Source organism: Schistocerca serialis, chromosome 3 (assembly GCF_023864345.2).
Source record: "Schistocerca serialis cubense isolate TAMUIC-IGC-003099 chromosome 3, iqSchSeri2.2, whole genome shotgun sequence".
Taxonomy (NCBI): Eukaryota; Metazoa; Arthropoda; class Insecta; order Orthoptera; family Acrididae; genus Schistocerca; species Schistocerca serialis.
Window position 1 is genome coordinate 439883926 of NC_064640.1, and position 6000 is coordinate 439889925.

Below are 6000 nucleotides of genomic sequence, written 5' to 3' on the forward strand. Positions count from 1 at the left end.
TGTAGGGTGGGGCAATGGGTAATGCTGTCCAGTCCCTATACGCAAAAAGGGAAAACGAAGAAGTCTCTCACGACGTATCAAGGGCCATACCAAGTTGTTGAAACCACATCTCCCATTAATGTTAAGTTTCAGCTGCCAACTAGAATGATGATAGTACATGTTGGGCAATTACGACCATTTAAGTGTTGCCTGGATGTGATTCCAGGTGTGTCACAGGAAGGAAAGAGGAAGAAAGAGAGAGTAAAGAGAGGTGCTACGCACAGAGGAAACCAGGAAGATAGAGTACAGCATGAAGTACCATATGCTTTGCATTCTAGAAAGTAGTAGAGTATTTGTAGTTTTTGTTTTTTTTGTTTTTGCGTCATGTATCATTGGGTCTGTGTAGATTAATTAGGCATTGTATTTTATTTGTGTTTTCGAGTATTGTGAGCCTGCTAGGGACAGCAGTCTTTTTGAAGAGGGAGGAAGGGTGATGGTGATCTCTGTCCTCAGTCACTGAAAAGGGAAGTGTAGTGTCTGACGTATGTTGAGTGTTATTGCAGGAGAAATCAAACGCAGTTCTGGAGAGATAAATGTGTCGGAGTAAATTTTCTGCAAAGCCGTAATAAATATGTGTTGAATGATGTCCGAGTCATGCAATTTCTTGTTTAAATTTTTAGTTATAGACAGTGCTAGGTCAAGAAAGTCGTGTTCATTGCACCAGGTCATATAATGTAAGTTTAAGGATAAAATTAGTCACACAATCAGTGTTGAGTTTGAATCAAAAATAGTGAATGTTGGAGGAAAATCTGTGTAGCTACAAATATGGGACATACGCACGGTGCAGTTATTTTTAGCCAGGGGGAAAGGAATAGACTGTTCAAGAACATTGTGGAACCAAAATTGAGCTTGCAACGGGTCGGGATGCATTGGATCTTGTTCACTTACGAGAATTTGGTAGTAGTGGCAAGTTGTTTTGAGTAAGGTGTGTTTACAGGAATGAAACGTGTAGACCTCGAGGGGAGCAGAATTTTAATCAATGGAACTAAGTGTAACATAATAGGACCAACCTTACAACTGCTTACATCAATTTCAGGTGCCACACAATTGAATGTTATGCAGCCACAGCTGTACTGGCCTGAAACCACTTTAGAGTTTTTGCCAAGGCAGAATCTGACCTTGTTAAACCAAACAGTGGGGCCAGGTCTGTTGAGATCCGTAAACCAGTTCATTATAGAGCAAGAGGGGTGCATATCAGCCAAACAGCTTGTTCAACATGTCGCTCAGTATAGGGAAAGGCAATGGCAAATAACGATCATTTTGAGCATCACTGTGCCAAGTGTAATCGCAGCCTTAACTTTGTTATGTGTTGTTTTCTTTCTGATCAGGCAGAGAGCTAATTCCAAAAGGGAACCAAAGGTAGTCCAAGTCCCAGAGGATTGGATACCGAGGGTGTGAGACAAGTAGGTAAGGGGTTGATCAAGTAGTGGTCATCCAATAAGGAATTTTTACATTTTGTTTTATGTCATGGTTTGATTATCTATAGCAGTGGTGCTGAAGCAGAGTTGTCTCCAAATAATACACAGTTTTTTTTTAACAGTGCCGCAGAATAGGTTCACTAGAAGTGGTTGGCATTATCATACATCTGTAGCGGCACCACAGTTTAAGATAGGGAAGTTAGATTTGGTGCAGTATTTCGGAGCACACAAGTTACAGCCAGGTGGGGGCTGGATTGCAGTAATTTATGCTGAGCAGTGGTTGTGAAGTGGAATGGAGGCCACAGGGGCCATTGAACCACCAAAAAGCGTAAAAGCAGCAGTTCGCATGTCGCAAGCTACAGGAAGAAGGGGCACACTGCCGCAACCGGGGTGTGGTGCATACGTGACTCGGAGCAGTGCGTTAGCGAAACAGAGCCACGAAGCCAAATATAAATAGGTGTGGTTTTCTAACGAGATTCATCTAAGTGTAGCAGCTCTCCTGGACGGCGGGGCATGTCACACTACTGGCGACACACGGCAACAGATGGGGCGACAGCATCAAAGTCCACGGCAGGTCGTTGGTTCGACCCACTGAGGCCGACGCGGGGTCCTCAGCCAGCCAGGGTGGGCCACTCTTCGGGTTGCTACTACGGACATTCGTCTTGGCTTCCGACACACGCCGGAGACTTACAAGGCAAGGGCCGCAGGTTCGGACGCTGGAATGGGAGCAGTCATTGCCGCCGCCTTCCCAGCTACGCCAGCCAAGGTAGAAGCAGCAGCGCGGCCGGCTATGGCTCCCAGCGGAGCAGTTCGGAGTCAGCGGGGATGGTGGCTGCTGAGTCGGCTGCTAATGCAGCCATCCTGACGTAATTGGAACTCTGCAGCTGGCGTACAAGGCCTTCTCGACACAGTGTGTTGCACAGGCCAATGGGGGCTCAGCAATGCAGGGCCTGTGACACGGACCGAGGTCAACAAAGCTCTGTAGTGGAAAAAAATAAATCATTTGAAAAGCTCGGACGAGTTTTAATACGGCACCTCCTGGCACCCATCCACTGCACATCGAAAAGGCTTTATTACCAATACAATAAAGCATAATGCAATGGGTATGTAGTCTTTACTACATACATAGGTGAATCATTTCCTCAAATCTTCTTCAGCATATCTGGCCTAGCTGAACCTAGTGAGATCTTAATACTGAGAGACTTCAATACTGATGGAAATTCTTATAACATCAATAATTTAAAAATTATGAAATATATTGAAGTTATGTAATCTTACAAATTTAGTGCCTTAAGACACCAGAATAAAAAAGTCATCGTCTATAAGAACACATTACACCCATATGCCATTTTACAGTCTGGATAAGTTCTGTAAAAAGTGGTCTTAAAATGAAAACCTGTATAACAAACCAATAATTTTGATACAAACTCTCACAGATTTAAATGGATCTGTTCCAGTTTTTATAATAAAATAATGTAGTCTTTAGTTCATAAAGCATTTTATTATTATTGTTTCCTATAAAAATGCTTACTTGAAAATGAAATTACAAGACAATGTAATAATAAACAGAGATCAAAAAAAATAAACATAAATTAAAAAATGAAAGAAATTGTATACACATGTTTATACATAAAATAAAAAACATGTTCAGAAACTGTTTTTATCTAATGAGGAATGTTAGCACAAAGAATCACTCAGCTATTATATTATGCCATCTTCACTTTCCACATTTGTGGACGACCCAGTTTAAAATATTGATTCAAAGTTGTCTGCTTCATCTTGCTTTATGTCTCTTTTAGCACTGTTCTGCAACAGCTCTGCTCCAGCCTACAGATCATGGAGCAATATCAACTTTTAAGTCTTATTATTTATACAGAACTTTTTGTAAACTTATGCACAAAACTGATTATGACTCTTCAATGAAACAGTTTTGAAAAAAATACATCATCAGGGATGCCATAGACACAGTAAGTGAATCATGGAAGGAGTAACATCAACCACGTTGATTCAAGTTTAGAAAAAATCTGGCCACAATGCATAAAAACTAATGAATCTGATGTTGATTCTCTTTCTGGAATTTGACAAGACATACTAAACTTAGGAAACCACCTTGGTTTTGAAGATTTGGAGGAATGTGATTTGATTGCCCTCCTAGATGCTGACAGAGAACCTGCTTCAAACAAGGAACTGATCTAGTCAGAAACTGAGCAAACTGATCCAGTTAGAAACCAAACAAGTATGTGTTGAAGACACAGAGCCATAGAGTGCTGTGTGAGGTCAATCAAATCACCTTTCTCCAAATCTTCAAAACCAAGATGGCGTCGAAATTTTAGTATGTCTTGTCAAATTCCAGAAAGAGAATCAACATCAGATTCATTAGTTTTTATGCATTGTGGCCAGATTTTTTTCTAAACTTAGTTCAATGTGGTTGATTTTACTTCCTTCCATGATTCACTTGCTTTGTCTATGGCATCCCTGACGTATTTTTTTTTTTCAAAACTGTTTCACTGAAGAGTCAGTAGTGGGTTTGTGCATAAGTTTACAAAAAGTTCTGCATAAATAATAAGACTTAAAAGTTGTTATTGCACCATGATCTATTGGCAGGAGCAGAGCTATTGTATTTTTGGGAATGTATTCAGTCTTCATGTAGTCAGATAATTCAAATAAATGAAGCAGGTGTCCAGGAGCATTATCCAAAATAAGCAAAGCCCTATTGTTTCAGTTTTTGTCATTTAATTTTTTTTTGTCAAAAGTAATTTTTTAACCAATCTTCATTGAAGATAGTGTTAGTCATCCAATCCTTCTTGTTGAATCTCCAAATGATGGGCACCTGTTTCTTGCTCAGTCCTTTAAAACATCTTGGGTTTTTGGAAAGATACACCAAAAGTGGTTTTAGCTTCAAATCACCTGCAGCATTATCACCAAGGAGAAAAGTTAATTGACCATTCAACCCTTATAGCCAGATGCACACTTTTCACATGCATATTGATTTGTTATTTTCTCTTCCAAATATTTTGAATCGGTAACGTCACCAGTCCCATTCCATTATAAGTGTTAACCACATTTTTCACTAGCTTCTGTGTGACATAAAATTTCTAGTATGCTCTCTAACATGACAATATTTTTGGATTCTCTTTTTGACAGTATAAATATTCAGCTTTAGATGTATTGGTGGCATTTTTTCCTAAAAAAGGAATTACTATATTTGAAAGAATTAATGAATTAATTACGTATATAACAAAAAGACAGTCTTTCTAATTCACACATACCAAATATGCTTACAATTCAGCAATTAATTTGAGCAAACAAAAGAGAAACTAACACATTTAAGAACTGAGTCACTTTAGAACAATCAAGTGATGATACAATAAATAAAGTGATGACAAATGCAAAAATAGCAGAGCCACCTGGTGGGAGAAATTAAATCTAAACAGTGTGTCACTGTTGACAGTTACTATTTATTCATTCATTCTCCACAATTGCAGACTATCATCTGAGAAGCTAAAATGGGCCATACAAATGACATTTTCTTGTATAATAATAAATTTAACTATCAATTTTAAAAATCTATAGAATACTAAATGAACAAAAATGTTAATCCTACAACTACTTTACTACTACAAAACTACAATAATGAAACTTGACCAGTTACTCAACTAATAATACTACTGTTATCATCACAGAATCTGTTCTGTATTTGTTCACTTATTTTGGTGCATTTAAACTGTAGATGGTAGTTTCCACTATTGGATCTCTCTCATACTACCCTGGTCAACAGCTATTGTCTGCTAGATTCCTTGGGTGTAGGGCAGCTAGTCAGCATCTTTTCTGCAAAAGAAACAATCCCATAATTGAAACTTCCTGGTAGATTAAAACTGTGTGCCAGACTGAGACTCGAACTTGGGACCTTTGCTTTTCGTGGGCAAGTGCTCTACCAACTGAGCAACTCAAGCATGACTCATGACCCATCCTCAAAGCTTTACTTCCACCAGTGCCTCATCTCCTACCTTCCAAACTTCACAGAAACTCTCTACATCTACATCTACATTTATACTCCGCTACCCACCCAACGGTGTGTGGCGGAGGGCACTTTACATGCCACTGTCATTACCTCCCTTTCCTGTTCCAGTCGCTTATGGTTTGCGGGAAGAACGACTGCCGGAAAGCCTCCGTGCACACTCGAATCTCTCTAATTTTACATTCGTGATCTCCTTGGGAGGTTTAAGTAGGGGGAAGCAATATATTCAATACCTCATCCAGAAATGCACCCTCTCGAAACCTGGCCAGCAAGCTACACCGCGATGCAGAGCACCTCTCTTGCAGAGTCTGCCACTTGAGATTGCTAAAGATGTCCGTAACACTATCACGCTTACCAAATAACCCTGTGACGAAATGTGCCACTCTTCTTTGGATCTTCTCTATCTCCTCCGTCAAACCGACCTGGTACAGATCCCACACTGATGAGAAATATTCAAGTATAGGTCAAACAAGTGTTTTGTAAGCCACCTCCTTTGTTGATGGACTACATTTTCTAAGGACTCTC